This window comes from Canis aureus, chromosome 1 (assembly GCF_053574225.1).
Source record: "Canis aureus isolate CA01 chromosome 1, VMU_Caureus_v.1.0, whole genome shotgun sequence".
In the NCBI taxonomy this organism is placed as follows: domain Eukaryota; kingdom Metazoa; phylum Chordata; class Mammalia; order Carnivora; family Canidae; genus Canis; species Canis aureus.
Window position 1 is genome coordinate 98,808,982 of NC_135611.1, and position 16,465 is coordinate 98,825,446.

The following is a 16,465-nucleotide window of genomic DNA, read 5'->3' on the forward strand; positions in this document are numbered from 1 at the left end:
ATTTGGGACCTCTTCCCCGTTCCTATGGGCCACCTGGTTTGTTTTCTGGTTTTTTTTCCTTATGAAGTTGTAGGAGACTGTGCACATTGTAGATTAAATCCTTGGTTACACTAGGGCTGCCGGGAGGGCCTGGCCTGGGGAGTGCCACCTGGCCCTCCTCCCCTCCTCAGGCGGCCCCTCAGGCAGGACCCATAGACATGTGCCCCCAGGCCTGTGCCAATTCCTGCTGCCTATTTGCCATTGTCAATGGTTATATTAACACAGCACCTTGCAAATGTTCTTTGTAGGGTGGCATCATAGAGAATGTGCTCAGGGATGTGGGTGCCCCCCTGCAGCCTACCCCCCACCCTCCCTAGCTGGCCATGTCCTGGATGCTTTGTGGGGACGCCCCCCTGATCTCCTGGTCTGCTGAACTCCTGCTTCCCTTTCAGATTCAGTTGAGAAGCCACCTCCCCCCAGGAAGCCCTCCGAGATCTTCCTACCCTGGAGTCCCACAACTCAGTTGCACCATCCTCAACGATGTGCCTGCCTCTCAGCCAAGTGGGAGACTTAGAAGGGCAGGGCCACTGCTTCCCTGGCCTCAGAGCCCTCTGCCCACACACGGCAGGTCCAGGGCACAGTGGGTGCTCCCGGGTGACATATGAGTCAGAGTCTTGGAGCTGTGTCCTCTCCCTGGTCGGCCAGCAGAGGCTGCAGAGAGGACACTAGTGTCCCCCTCTGTCGGTAGACCTCTTCATTAATTAAAAAAATAATAATAAATTCCTGTTTCTAGATTTTAGAATTTTTCAGTATCTTTTTATTAATATAAACATTATATTTTATTTTATTTTTTTGTTTTTTCGCAGATAAAGGTTTGTTTTATTGAATAACTGATCTGATTCATGCTGAGGCCACTATGTACAGACAAGAGAGAGGGAGTTTTATTTCTTGGTCTCTTCCTCCTTGGAGAGAGTCTTGATGATTTCCTCCTTCTTGGCCTGGAGCTGCTCTTCACGGTGCTTGCTGGCCTCCTTGGTCTTAGATCTGCGGGCCTCAGCCTGGTCAGCCAGAAGCTTCTTGCGAGCCTTGTCTGCCTTCAGCTTGTGGATGTGTTCCATGAGAATCCGCTTGTTCTTGAACACGTTACCCTTCACTTTCAGGTACAGGCTATGATACACGTGGTGGTCAATCTTTTTAGATTCACGGTATCTTCTGAGCAGCCTGCATAGAATTCTCGTCCTCCTCATCCACGTTACCTTCTCAGGCATTCGAGCATTGGCAGTACCTTTTCTCTTACCAATGCCCATATGCCTGCCCTTCCACGGGCCAGAGTGTTTTTCCAGCACCAAGCTCAGGAATGGACAGTCACAGGCTTCCAGATTATCAGCCCATCTTTGATGAGTTTTCGTATCTGCTGACGGGAGTTTGCATTGGCGATTTCATTGGTCTCATTGGGGTCCAACCAGACCTTCTTTTTGCCACAGCGGAGGACACTGGAGGCAAGCCTCTTCTGAAGCCTGAGCATACTCATGGCTGCGGCCGCAGCGCCGAAAGGCTATAAACACTATTTTTAGAGCCGTTTTCGCTTCATAGCAAATTGAAAAGGTACTAAAATGTGTGCCCCCCACCCTCCACACCCCTGCCAGATGGTACAGCCGCTACCACTGATGTGCGCACGTGGGGACCGTGTCACCTGGGGATGCGGAAGCTGCCCTGGGGTGGTGACGCCGCCCTCCCCGCCCCACGCACCGCCCAGCACCCCAGAGCCCATAACCCTGGGGCGTTTGGGTGCATCCACCAGGCGTGTCTGCTGCGGTCCCGCACGCGCAGTGTCACGGCGGGGAGCCTCGCCCCCTCTCCGCACGCCCAGCTCCTCTGTGTCCTTGGCTCTGAGGCCCGGGGGGCTCCCGAGCTGGACGGTCTTCCCGGGTCCCCATGGATCATGGTTCATGTGCCCGTCACCCACCGAAGGGCATCCCGGGTGCTTCCAAGTTCTGGCAGGTGCAGCCAGGGCTGCCGCGGACACCCGTGAGAACGGCCGGGACTCGCATGCACCCCAGGGTGAGTCCCCGGAGCTGGACGGTCAGCCCACTTGGCCACCCCCGTGGGCGGCTGTTTGCAGAGGGGCCTTCCCCAGCCCATGCGGTGGCAAGACCATGACAGCAGCCCCATGAAGAAGAGGCAGCGAGCACTGGAGAGGACGGCGTCCAGCGCTGGGAGAGAGGCCTCGGGGAGACGGCCTGCGCGCTGCAGGGACGGAGGGACAGCGGGGTCTGGTCACGGTGGGCCAGCAGACTGACAAAGCCCCGCGGGTTCTCCCTGTGCATAGGCTTGGGGCTGGGAGCCAGGTCCTGCCCACGCTTCCAGGGAGCAGCTGCCCCCTACCTGGGCCTGGGCAGCACAGTGACCATAGTCCCCTGGTCACTCCCCTCACCTAGCTGCCCTCCCAAGGTCTGCTGGGGCACAGAGGGGAAGAGAGGGGAGGGGAGGGGGAGGGGAGGGGAAGGGAGCGACATTCACTCCCTGTGCACTCACTCATTCATTCACTCATTCATTCATTCGTTCACTTGTTCACTCAATTCACTCATTCATTCATTCGTTCACTAATTCATTCACTCAATTCACTCATTTATTCACTCATTCACTCATGTATTCATTCATTCATTCACTCCTTCACTCACCCATTCACTCAATTCACTCATTCACTCCTCACTCACTCTTTGGGCAAAGGGCAGTCCGTTCTGCCATGGTGCCTTGAGGAACTAAAGACAAGACAGAGGGTGGGGAGCCGGGCTGGCTCTCCATCCTTTGATCCCTTCGCTGGATCAGCAGGAGGCTCCTGCCACCTCCCGGGCACATCACCAACCTTCACAAGTCCCCAGGGCAGAGGAGCCCGGCGCCCACACAGATGCAGCAGATGTGGTGTGGGGCCACCAGGCTTTGGGGGTTCTGATGGGGCAGCAGCTGACAGGGCACTGCTGCTCAGGCCTCCCTGCCCCCCCATCTCTCAGGAAGACCCTGGAGTTCTGCTGCTGCAGGAACAGGAGCCCCCAGCCTCCCTGGTGGCCCCTTGTCATCGCCCTGCTCCTGCCAGGCCCCTGCAGGAGCCAGCCTCTGTCCTGAGCTCTGCGTCCTCCGACCTCCTGGGGCAACCGCACAAAGCATCACACAGGGCAGCTTACATCACAGAAATTCATCGCAGGTGTGGGTGGGCTAGCCTCTCCCTGCTCCAAGGGACAGTGGGCTCGGGGGCTCGGGGCCGCCCCTGAGCTTCTGGAAGTGCGCTGACTGTCCTAGGCTGGGGGAGCCTCCTCCTGCCTCTGCCTCCCTCTGCACCCGGCGGCGGCATCTCCAGAGTGCGTCTGTGCCCAGGGGTCCCCTTTCTGGATTAGGGTTTTCCCGACTCCAGCCTGACCTCATCTTAAACAACTGACGTCCACGATGATCTATTCCTGAACAAGGTCACATTCTGTTGTCAGGACTTGAACATCTAAGTCTAGGGGGGCCCATCACAGGGAGGTGGACATGAGTGCGGTGGTTGGGGATGCTGACAGAGAGACCTGAGGCTCCTGTGGCAAGGGTGCAGACAGTGAGTGTGCCGTGGGCCTCCCCGCGTGTCTCCAAGGCCCCCCAAACCCACCGTGTCTGCAGCACAGTTCCTGCCTTCTCTCTCAAGCCCCCTTCCCCAGGCCCACCACAGCAAATGGCAGCACCACCCCCCAGACCGTGTCCACCCTCATCTGACCCACCTTCACCTACCTCCACGGAGACCTTGGCCTCTGCGTGGTCCCATGGCCCTCCCTTCATCCTTCCATCTGCTTCCTAAACGCTGTGGGCAGGCCCCACCATGCACAGAACTCATCTTGCTCCCTGATGGCTCACAAAGCTCCAGGGTTCTTGTGGCTTTGCACCTGTGGCCTCACCCCCTACACCTGCGTGCCCTCTGCACTCAGCAGCCTGTGTAAGCACCACATGTGTGTGCCTTCCGGCCCCTGGGTCCTTGCATGGGCCACCCCCTCTGCCTGGAAGGCCTGCCCCAAGTTCCTCCTCCGAGTCTTCCCCTTCCCTGTGGGGAGAACACCCTCTTCAACAGCCCTGCCGCACACAGACATGGCTCACTGTCCACCTGCACTCACTCTGTGTCCCCATTCGGGCCCTTACCTCTTACCTGTCATGAGCTGAGAATTGTCATTCAGTGTCACTTTCCCATGTAGACTGCGGTGGCCGCTGCCCATGCCCACATGTCCTCAGGGCACAGCACAGAGCCTGCTGCTCACCAGGTGCGCGTGGAGTTCCCCCGGGAGGACTGAGCGGGAAGGGCAGAGCAGGGAAAGCCTGCGGGTGTGGACAGATGGTGGCTGAGGCTTGTGCAGGTGCCCTGGGGTCGTCTGCTGTTTCTCCCCCACCTCCTCCCGTCCCCATCCCTGCCCACACCTCTCCCTCTGCACCTTCTCAGAGTCCTGGTCGGAGGCCTGGGGCTTTCAGCAACCCCCACCCCCACCCCCCCGCCTGTGCTGTGGTCATTGTTCCCCCAACCATGTCAGTATTGAACAAACAGATGTTTATAGTTAATCCCTAATTTTGCCATCAAAAAATATACAATCTTGGGTAGAAACCGAAGAGGAAAGAATTTTTTAATTTACAGTGTCTCCCCACTGCCCCACTCCTGAAATTTGAAATTGCTGAACGGCCTCCAAATTCAATATTCCAAGTCAAACAAATCTATGTGTTCTCCAAAAGGAAGTATTGAATGTCTGACCAAGATGGAGCGGGGCGGGACTCAGGAGAGGAGGGAGAAGCCGCCTCCCAGGACGCCTCTCTTCCGGTGTTTGTTCTTTCTTCCTACTTGTCTGTTTTAGTGAAAGGAATGCCTCTGGCAGCGGCCTTCCCTGAAGGAGTGGCCCGCGGGTCCCAGGGGGCAGTCAGGCTCCCCAGATCCCGGCTGGCAGGGCCCACGGGGTGGCCTCCGGGGACAGACCTGCAGGGGCAGGGCATCAGGAAAGCTCCATGCTGACACCCTGATCTGGGCCTGCAGGAGCCACCGACCCCCAGGTGGCACAAGGAGGGGACCGCCTTCTAGACCTGGCCCTGGAGCCCTCCCCACTCCTCAGATGGAACCGCCTCACCCCTCCAGGCCTGTGGTCCGGGTTGTTCCTGGGAACCTGTTTCCGATGGACAAGTAAATGCCCCATCGGCTCCTTCTGTCGCCCCTCCAAGGCTTGGGCCAGGCCGGGTGCCAGTGGCTGCCTACAAGGGACAGGGTCCCAGACCCCCAGGCACTGCCCCCCAACACTTGTCGCCCCCTCCCTGATCCTGCCTTGCTCAGCCTTGCTCCTGGCCAGCGGCGTGGCTCCCTGCTGTGGCCTCCGACCTGGAAGAAGCTTCCCCTATGGGTGGGGCAGCTGACAGTCCAGGCTCCTGGCTGCAGAGCAACAGGAACAACCCCAGGTGGTGGCCAAGCATCCGGGAAAGGGCGCCTTTTCCTGACAGTCCAAGCGAAGGCGGGGACCAGCCAGCCCTGCAAAGGTCACCAAGGTAGGCAGGATGGGGCCTGCTGCTATGGACTCACCTATATCCCAGGGCCTGGCCAGCCCCTCAAACCCCAGACATCCAGGGCAGGGGTCCCTAGGAACGTCAGAGGTCACACCTGAGGACCGTGGACAGGGTGGGGGTTACTGACCGGCTCCAGGACAGGCTCCAGACCACACTGCTTGCTGTGCAGGCAGCAGGATCCAAACCTGAGATCCGGGAGGGGCGCGGGCAGGCAGTGTCACAGAGGCCATGCCGTCTGCCCCTTCCTGCCGCCTCTTCTGAACGCCGCCAGCATTACTGTGGGGCTCACCAGGCTGGACTGCACGAGTGGCTGGGACGGTCCTCTGAGGATTGCAGACCACTCACGTGGGATACTTAGGCACTGTCTGCCCAGCACAGTCTCGACCAGGACATGCTGCTGACCCCCATGGTGACCCTCGGGGTGACCCTGCAGTGGCAGGGCTCTGCTGACAAACTATTTTTTGGAGTCCTGAGGTTGCATATCATTCACTCAAAATACATGCGGCAAATGTTTGCCAGGCCTGGCGCTGGAGGCCGGATGGGAGCCAGGGTGGGGGTGCAACGGGGAAGCAGCCACCCCAGCTCATGGGACGGTGGGAAGGGAGCAGACCAGGCTGTGCATGAGCTGCAAAGGTGAAATAATTTCCTCCTTTCTTTCTACAAATATCTTCCTCCAACCTGTCTCTCCAGAGCATGGTGACAAGTGCTAGAAATGCCTCAGACCCAGGAGGGTTTGCCATCAGGAGTTGGTGTGCAGGCCAAGGGCTGGAACCCGCGTGAGCATGACATAGACCCCTAGCTGCCCACACCTCCCTTGTGTGCATTTGACCCAAGGTCCCGTGTCAGGTGAGGGGTCCCTGAGGCTGTTGCAATCGGGCCAGAGTTTGGGAGGGTCCTCTGCCCTGGGCAGTGGGTATGAGCACTGCTGTCTACATCGAGGGGTGCTGGCGCTGGCTCTGCTCCCTAGGGGCTGCCGGGGGCTGGGTGTGTTCAGCTGGGCAGGATGGGGGTGTCAGGAGCCCTCATGGGTCTCTTGTTGGCCTCCATCCATGAGAGGCAGAGGGGTCAGGGGACAAGAACCCCTGGGGCACCTTGTATATAAGGACATGGTGGCATCTGTCCACGGGATCAGCCAGGCTGTTCATTTGAGTCTAATCCAGGTCCCTCACATACAAATGTCCTGAGGTGCCTGTGCACTCTCATCACCCCAGGCTGCCCAGGATCTGTCCCCCAGCACCCTTTGCCCTGTCTTCAGTGTCTATGTGGTGGCCAGGTGGCAGCCTGGCCTCATGGTGCATGAATGGGAAGGGCCTAGTTACCATGAGCCCCAAATCCTCCAGGCTGTGGGCCCAGCTCCCAGGAATTCCTGTGTGTGTTCCTTGGCTGTCGTCTGACAACAGGGCCAGGGAAGAGAAAAGCGACTTGGTGGGGGGGGTTTGCTGTGGACAGTGAGGGCCCCAGGCTCCACCACCCTGGGCAACCCCCAGGGCCCAGTTCTGGGGCCAGATTGTCCTCTGTGGTGGGGGTGCCTGTGTGCAGGGTCCTGCAGGGTGTGGGCACATCCCTGCGCCCACCCACCAGACCACCCCCTCCCCGTGGTATGTTGTCAGGAGTCTGGGGGCTCAGGGAGACAGATCTGGCACAGACCAAGGGACAGGTGGTCCAGGGGGTGGGAGAGGAGAACAGAGAGCTTGAGATTCACAGTTCCCAGGAGGGCTAGAGGGGCGTGTGGGCCAGGGTCTCCATGGTGGGGTGTGGGCAGCCAGGACCAGGAAGGGCAGGATAAACAGAACCCCTGTACTTCTTTGTCCCCCATCACACAGGCCCAGCAGGCAGGGTCCCACTGCTGGGAGGTGAGGGCCGGCCTATGTGTGCAGTCTCTGCTGAGGGGGTGGAGACATTGCACCCCCAGGGAGGACTTTCTGGATGCTGCATCCACAGCACCAGCACCTGCCTCCAGTTGGGGAGACCATGCACACCAACCCCTACCCTGGGATCCTGTACACCAGTTCACTGCCTGCCCTGAAGATTAGTAATGGGAGACCTTATTCAGGAGGAGCCATGGGGCCCTGAAGGGGAACTCTCGTGTCCGCCCCACCTGCTGCAGCTGACCTCAGGCTCTGGGGCTGGACAGTCTCTACCACCCAGGCAGGAGGAGAGCAGATTTTCTCCACCCTAGTAACAGCCCAGCCAATGAGAGAGGCTCACAGTCCAGCCAATGAGAGAGGCTCACGGCCCAGCCAATAGGAAACCATCACCACCCTGAACCCTGTGGTTCACCACAGTGAGCATATCCTGGATTGCCTGTGGTTCACCACAGTGAGCATATCCTGGATTGCATTTCCCCTGCTATTTCCAAATAAATTCATGTTGCTGATAAGATGACTGGCTATTTACTTATTTAGTGGGCTCCATGCTGGGCTGGAGCCCAATGTGGGGGTTGAACTCACAACCCTCAGATCAATAACTAAGCTGAGATCAACAGTCAGATGCTTAACTGGCTGAGCCACCCAGGCGTCCCTGTTATTTTATTTTTAAGGCCGATATTCCTTGGTGTCACAAGTGGGGATCTGAAGGCCAGGGCCCCCAGGGAGTGGATGTCCTGGAAACATAGGTGGTACCCACATGAGCCCTTCATGGACTCCAGCTCCAAGAGTCTGTCCTTCCCAGTCAGGATCTGGTTTTGTTTTTATGAAGGCTTTGCTCTTCTTGGGTAAGACTCTTCTGTTTTCTATTTGTTCTATTTCTGTTTCTAGAAGTTTCTTGGGACATCACCCATCCTGTTCAGAATGGATAAAACCCATGATTCCCCATGATTTGGAGCAGCTGTTGGCAGACAAGGACCCTCAAAGTTAAGTCGTTTTGGGGAATCAGAAGGCAGGATAGGTTCCATCAGGCCTTTGGACCAGGTGCTTGTGCTTTCTGGAAAAATAGGTGAAATTTCCAACAATATGGAATTGTAATGGCCATTCTGGGGGAACTGACTTAGGTGAGTCCACCGTAAGGGGCTCTGATAAAAGAGGATCCCAGACCTCTTGGAGACAATTGAATGCATGGTTTTATTGGTATGTAGAAGCTTCTAAAAGACAAAATGACTTCAAAAACAGTTCTAAATGGATCTTTACAGCATGCAAATAAAGAACCTTTGCTTTGAGCAATGAATAGAATTGTTGAATCAATATGCTGTACATCTGAAACTAATATAACTTTGTATGTTAATTATACTTCAACAAAAAAACACTTTGGTAAAAATTTTGGCCATCTGAGCAAGTAATCTTAACTTAGCCCATCTGCCAGAAATACAATTTAGATCCACAATTTAGTTTTTTACCTGAGACATAGCTAAAAAATCTGTGATTTCTGTGTCTGTCTATATGTTTATATATGATATATTTACACCCTAGATGATGTCACCAAAATTAATTTGTAGAGAGTTCTATTTAATTGGCTTAAAGAAAGGTAAGTGCTTCTGTAAATTAACTAACCCAAATGTTTCTCAAGTTCACATGATCTGGGATCATCTTTGATAATTAAATGCTAGTTGGAGTTCGTTGGCTTAATTAATACATGCCTTAGGATTATCAACTTTGAATACAATGCAAACAGAAGAGTTATTTATTTTATTTTCCCTGAGTTATTACTCACCTAAGTGCATGCTATCTCTGTTGCAAAATTTGTCAGCAAGATTTGCTTGAGATGATGCTAACTTTGTCTAGTATCTCATCAAGTTTTTGCAAATAATCTAAACATAACTGTTGGGAACAGAATGATTTAGATACATGATTAAAAATGGGATAAGAGTTTTTAGGTATTTTATGATATATGTGCTTAAGACAAATAGCTACCCTTAAACTTTTTGTGGTAACTTGAAACTTCACAGTTTTTCTAAGTTAAATTAAATGATGGAATTTCCTTAAATATCTGGCACATTTTCTAAGCAAGATAAAATACAAAAACATTGATTACTGAACATAGGTTTATCCAACTTTGACTTCTTATTTCAGAGAAACTAAAGATATATGAGTTCTTTACTAAACATGTTTCATGCCATGCTGAGAAACTTTTCTGTTTCTAGAAATTATGAAATGTATTTATAGGTTTGCTAGTGCACAATTGCTTACTTCATAGTTTTCACTAGGAATTAAGGATTCTGATTAATATATGTAAAACTACTAAAAGCAATAAGGATGAAAGAAAATGTATATGAAATGTTGGCAAGGAAAGTAGGATGTGTGTTTTCAGTAAAATAAGGTTTGAGGAATGGAAATGCATTTTGTTGAGGGAAATAAATGTGATTTTGTCCCCAGTTATTTTGGAAAGGGCAAGAAAATGAGAGATAAACTAAAATGGACATAGAAAGTTGTAGAAGATTTGCAGGAAAGGAATCTCGGGAAGGGAATTATGTGTAATCAACCTGGCTAAGATTAAAATGAGTTTACTTAAAAATGAATTTCAATATAAAAAGCACGCAGTACAAAATTAGAATTTGGTTTTGTTATGTCACTTTCCATTCCATTTTGTATAATTATTTTTAGGTTTTGCGTTTTATTGCCCGTCAAACTTTTGCAAACATGATGTGCCCAATAAGGTGATTCTAACTCATGCTTCGAGATGATTTCCAGCACTTACAACCTTGAGAAGACAGAGACTTCATTTTTTTTTTTTTTTAATTTTTTTTATTTATTTATGATAGTCACACAGAGAGAGAGAGAGAGAGAGGCAGAGACACAGGCAGAGGGAGAAGCAGGCTCCATGCACTGGGAGCCCGACGTGGGATTCGATCCCGGGTCTCCAGGATCGCGCCCTGGGCCAAAGGCAGGCGCCAAACCGCTGCGCCACCCAGGGTTCCCGAGAAGACAGAGACTTCAGATGGAAAGTACCTGGGAGTTTCTCCCTCCTCACCTTCCTTGTTACTCAACTGTGGTCTGAAGTGCTTTCCAACTGCTATGCACTTTCCCTCTGACATAGGGCAATACAACCAGAAAGGTCCCTCCTGGCTCCAAGGGACAAAACCACTAAATACAGAAAACCTGACTTGGGACCAGTGATGCTTTCAGGGAAAGATCTTGATTAAAAGGGGCAATGTGGAAATGAGTAAAGGAAACCTCATCATAAGTGGAGCTGGGGTGTCAGGCAGGGGAGTTCCCATGCCCACCCCTCCTTGTAGCCCTTCGCAGCTGCAGCAGGATGAACTGTAGGCTGCATTCCCACAGGACCTAATTCACTTACTCTCTCAGGCAGGAGGAAGGAAGATTTTCTCCTTACCTGCCAACAGCCCAATGAGAGAGGCTCACGGCCCAGCCAATGAGAGAGGTCATTACCCTGACCTCTGGTTTTCCTCCAATGGACTTTTGTTCAAAGCAGCCGCTGCTCCCAACTTCCTCCTTTTTCCCTGATGCTGATGGGTCCTGCATCAGGTGGGGGCTGCCCCCCAGAACCAGATAGGGAGGAGGGGAACAAACCTCAAAAGGCACCATAACCCAATCTGCAAAGCAGAAAACTAAGGCTTAGGATATAGGGTGTCCCTCCAAGGTCTCTGACAGTGACAACGAGCCACAAGAACCTGAGCAAGGAGATGCCACTGGTCAGCGTGGGGGATGGGAGACATGGGAGCAGGGGAGACAGAGTGAGCATGGACTAGGCATCCAGGAGCAGAGAGGGGGATGGGTGGGGCCTGCAAGGGGGCGGGGCCCGGATGACCAGGGCCCTTGAAAGGTTCAGAGAGCTTGTTTCACAAAGGGAGTGGGGCCCATCATTAGATGCTGGCCACGAACATATCTGCTGGTCCAGGAGGGGATGGGGCCACATGCCGCAGAGCAACCCAACCTCAGCCAGGTCGTTTGTCATACAGCATCACGGCAGAGTGGTTCCTAGAGATGGATCTCATCATGGTTCCCCCTCGAGACATCTCTAAATGATACCATTTCTTGGCTTGCCCTGAGGACTCCTGTGTGCGGAGGAGCAGACCACTCGGCCAGGCTCAGAGCAGGGAGGTGAGGCCCGTCCAGTCCCCAAGTCCCTTGACCCCCTTTGCAGGACACCTGGGATGTCCACCAGCAGCTCTGTGTTTCTGTCTTAGAGCCACCGCAGCAAAGGACCACAGGCCTCCCAGTCAAGGTGTCCACAGGGCTGGTGTCTGCTGAGGCCCCAAAAGAGGCTCTTGGCTGGTGCTCCCCCCCACCCCCTACCCCACCCCCAGCTTTCATGTTTCCTGACATCTTGGGCATCCTTAGCTTGCAGATGCATCCCCCAGTCTCTGCCTGCATCTTCACATCCTTGTTTGTGTGTGTGTCCAAACCTCTCCTTTTTATAAAGACACCAGGCCTACTCCAGCATGACCTCATCTGAGCTAATTACCTCTGCAATATCCCTGTTTCCAAATAAGGTCATATTCTGAAGCACCAGGGGTTAAGACTTCCACAGATGAGCTGGGACGGGGGAGGGGGACATAATTCAACCCATCGCAGCCTCTTGGCGTGGATGTCAGTGCTGTGGCTGCCAGGGGAGTGGGGGGACCCTTGGTGGGGTGCTTCCCGGAGGCCAGGGCAGCTCCCGTGTTTGTTGAGGGCCAAGCGGTGGTTCTCAAGGAGAAAGAAGGAACGGGGCTGTGGGGCAAGTCAGCTCTGCACAGCGGGGAGCAGAGAGAGCTGGTGTGCACGTTCTGCCATAGTGACCCCCTGGAACTGCAGAAACCTGCCTCTGGAACAGTGACCTAGGGGGGGTGTGGGGCAGGTGCCGTCCCCAATCACCCACCCACGTGTGCATTTCACTTGTGGAGCCTGAGAGAGAATTGTAAAAGAGACTTTTAGAAATCTTATTAAAAATAGCTTCAAACCTTAAAAAACAGGACCTACCTGGTAGGCATGGTGAGGAGCCAGTGAGCTAATGGATGGAAACACAGAGCGCCGTCCTGCTATTATTAGCTCTGAAGTCTGCACCGGCCTTGGTCGTGGTTCCAGCCTTGATGCCCTGGCGGAGCAGAGATGGGCCAGCGCCTCCCCACCCTGCCCCGGGAAGCCGGGGAGCCAGCCTGGCCCAGCCTGGCCTCACGAGCACGGATGGGCTGACATGCCGACAGGCCCTTCAGGGGCCTCCAGCTGGGCGACCCGTCCCCGCCTGCGGCTCTTGCCCAGCCTGGACAGGTGTGAAGGCCCGGAGGCCTCCCGGCTCCAGGCCCCTTTCCGGCCCTGCCAGCCCCGCGGTGAGGCCAGGCCGCCCTTGGGCTTGGCAGCCGGGCGAAGCCTCCAGCTGGGCGGATGATGGATGGGGCAGTGTCAGCGCTCACCCGAGAGCGGATTTTGTGTGTGTTTGACATTTATTTACTGTCCGTATAAACACTAACACCTATGAAGCATGCTCCCCGTGTGATAGCTTGGCTGAAGGCAGCTCTTAAATACATAAATTATGCACACCTCGCTAATGAACAGCCTGACAGCCGGGAAGGTCTATTTACCGCAGCCGAGTTTCCATATAAAACTGGGCACCGGCGAGCCAGGATTTGCGCATGATCCCAGCCCTGCCTGTTCAGACGCGGATTCGCTTCTTTCTTAAAAAAAAAAAAAAAAAAAAAACCCTCTCCTCCGTCTTCTTTTTTATTTCCCCTTTTAAAGGTTTGACATAAAACTGAAGCCGATGTGTAACGCTGCCGCCTGGAGCACATGTGGGGAGCCAGCACATCTGGCACGGGCTCGGCCAGCGGGCGTGTGCGCGAACAATATGCGGTTTGACAAATTTCAAGGCGGCTTATGAAAAACTCACAGCAGCACAGGCACTGCGGCGAGTGTGCATCCACCTGTGGGTGCGGCGGAGGTGCCAGGCCACGTGAGTCAGGGTGCCTGGCAGGGACTAGGAGGCCCACACCACATGTGTGGACGGCGGGGTCATGGCTCCAGAGGCCTGTCCCAGCACCGGGGTGCAGCCTCAGCAGGGGTACGCGCGCTCCTCTCTCAGAGCCTCAGGACCCTGCAGGCAGGTGGTCCTCTGACGGCTCAGTGTAGTCATCTGGGAAAGGGGTGCATGTGGTGGCCTCTGTCTTCAGGCAAGCCGCACAGCAGAGCCTGGCCTGCTTGCCCAGTGCCAGGAGGCAGGGACATGGGGGCTTGGGCCTGGTAATCCTGCCCTGCAGGCCCTGGCCAGCTCCTCCGATGCCTCGTTTCCACCCCAGGAGTGCCTCTGACGTGGCCACCACACCTGCTCTGAGGGGCCAGACCTGGAGTTGCTGGAATACCTGGCAGAGGTTCTGGGCACTTCCTGTGGATTTGGGGCTCTGCCTGGAGGGAGACGGCGGGGAGGGGGGTGGCTGTGGCCTCTGCCGTGTGGCCACCTCTGAGGTGTGTGCAGGGCCGTGCTCCCAGGACGGACTCAGGAGGGACGCCCTACGGAGGGGGCAGTGTGAGCCAAGTCGCAGAGCCTGAGGGGCCACGACTGGTGGCAGAGGCTCTGGTGGCTGTGAGTCGGTGGGCAAGAGGGCAGTGGTGACTCTGCAGCCCCAGACTCGCCCGTGGAGAGTTTGCAGACCACTCCAAGGCTTGGAGGGGATACAGATCGCCAAGGTCACAGAGAGCGGGTCGGTGGCGGGGCAGGGCAGGACAGGAAGGCAGTCCGTCGGGCCCTGCTATGAGCGCCTGGGCGCTGGGATGCTGACTCTGAGGCCCCCGAAGCAGGACCACGTGCCGCTGGCTTCATTAAATTCATATTTCCACCTCTGCTCTGCGCAAGTATCTGTATTCACCATCATGTTGGGCAGTATTTATTTTCTAAAGTAGTTCTGTTTAAACAAGAAGTTTCTCTCTTAAATTCATCGACTCTAATTTCCTGTGGACCCCGGCCCTCCAAGGAGCTGACATTAATCATTTGTGTGACTGTAGGTTCTGTGGTCACCAGGGCCTCCGGCAGGCGGCAGCCACAACACCCGCCTCACTGTGGTTCCCCGACTCTCCAGGTTACACAGGGACCTAGGCACCAGATCCTCCCCTCGCAGCTCCCTGCCATGCTCGTCATGCCCCAGGGAGACCAGAGCTGGAGCATGGCTAGCGGCTCCTGCAAGCTCCTTTCCCACAGGCCCTGGCTCGGACCTTGGGCTTCAAGACCTAGTGTCCAGACCCTGCCTCCAACCCAGCCTCACCTGCCTCGCTCGTAGATCTGTGAAGTGGGATCTGTGAAATGGGACATGAGCCACCTGTCCTCCTGGTGTGAACTCAAGGGCAGGGTGGCTGTGGGCTGTGACCTTCCTTCTGTGGCTGGCGGGACCCCAGGTACAGGCAGGCACGTCATGGATGCTCCGTGGGAGTCTCACCCATCGCTGCCCTGCCCCTGCTCAAGACTCCCAGCAGGGTCCTGCTCTGGGCTCCACCGCCCGAGGGGTGATGTGCACACGCTGGGGTCACACACTCCTGCCAGAGGCTGGACCAGAGACCTCTGTAGCCCTAGAGCGGGAGGGGTAGCCTGGGCCAGCTGCCCCGCCCTGCCCTCCCTGCCCTCCCTGCCTTGCCCTGCTCCAGCCTGTGGCTCCGCTCACTGGTCCTGCCGGGCCTCCTGGGCTGCGCTGCAAGCAAGCTGCGTGTGGGCTGTGACTGCTCTGCTGCCAGCAGCAGGGAGGGGACAAGCTGGAGAGCTCAGGTGAGGGGAGGCCTGAGTGTTGGGTTTGAAAGGAGACAGGAAGTAGGTCAGCCCCTGGGAATCGCAAAGCCAGGGCTGCCAGTGCCAGGCAACAACGGCAAAGGGCTTCAGCTGTGCTCCTGGAGCATCGGGCACCCGACACCATGTGTGGATCAGCCCGAGGTGTCAGGGGTGGGGGAGGGTTGGAAACCAAGGCACAGAGTGGGCCAGCAGCCCAAGGTTGCATAGCCGGTGAGTCGGGGAGCTGACCTTGGACTGGGCAGCAGGCTCTGGTTCTGCAGGCTGCACAGGGGGAGCCCCCTGGAGGAATGCAAGCAGCAAGGGGGCAGGGGGACAGGGGCAGGGCAGTGGGGACAGGGGTCGGATGGGCCATGTGCCTCCCTCCCAAGAGCTGGACAATAGGCACTGGAGCCACGTCCAAGCTGGCCACCTCCAGGGGAAGCAGGGATTCTGGAGGAGAAGCAGGTGTAGGACCAGCCGTGTCACCAGAAGGGCCTGGTGGCAGTGCCTGATTCAAGAAGCTCACTTCATGACTGAGGGGACCGAGACCTCAAAAAAGAGGGCATAGCCAAACCCCAGGCTCCTGCCTCAAGCCCTGCTCACCCCGCCCCCACCTGCAGCTGCCCTTTAAGGTGCCAAGGACAGTGGCTGTCTTGGGTGTGAAGTCCAGCTCGTCTATCCCGCCGGGTGGAACCCCGCATCTGACCAGTGTTGCCCGATGGCCACCCCAGGACCAGCATCTGAAACTGCAACGATCTGTCAGTTAGTGGCTGTAGCTTCTGCAACCAGGGTGGACCTGGCACGGCAGCACTCTCTGCCCCACGGTGGTCCTGCTTGCAGACCCCCGTCCACATGGCCTTCCACTCGCTGGGGTTCAGGAAGGCCTCCTACAGGTGGAGCAGGCACACGAGGCCTCCGCGGCCCCGTCTGCAGGGGTGGGGCACCCCTGCCACCTTTTGCTGGCCAGGGCAAGCCACTAGGCCAACCCCATGCGCAGGGAGGAGGGGCTGTGGGGACAGAGGCTGCGGGCCACATCCTCCACTATCCTGTTGAAGACCCTGCTACAGCGGGAGGTGGCCAAAGGGGCAACTCCGATCCAATAGGACCAGCACCCTCCCAGGACACAGTGGGGCTCTCTCCCTGCTCGCCCGCGGGAACACGAGAGGGCCCTACTGCACATGGGAGAGGGCGTCCCAGACCCCGCCACGCCTGCACCTGGCCTCGGCTTCCGGCCCCCAGATCCAGGGGGAGTAGGGTGGCCAAGCAGGCAGGGATGGGGGCGAGAGGGTGGGCCCTGCGTGGGAGGCCGTCGTCC

The 16,465-nt window shown here is 56.0% G+C and overlaps 1 pseudogene; it reads right to left on the minus strand.

Moving 5' to 3' along the window:
• Positions 1 to 846: 846 nt before the first annotated feature.
• On the minus strand, positions 847 to 1,555 carry LOC144321448 (large ribosomal subunit protein eL19 pseudogene; annotated as a pseudogene).
• Between the last annotated feature and the right edge of the window lie 14,910 nt (positions 1,556 to 16,465).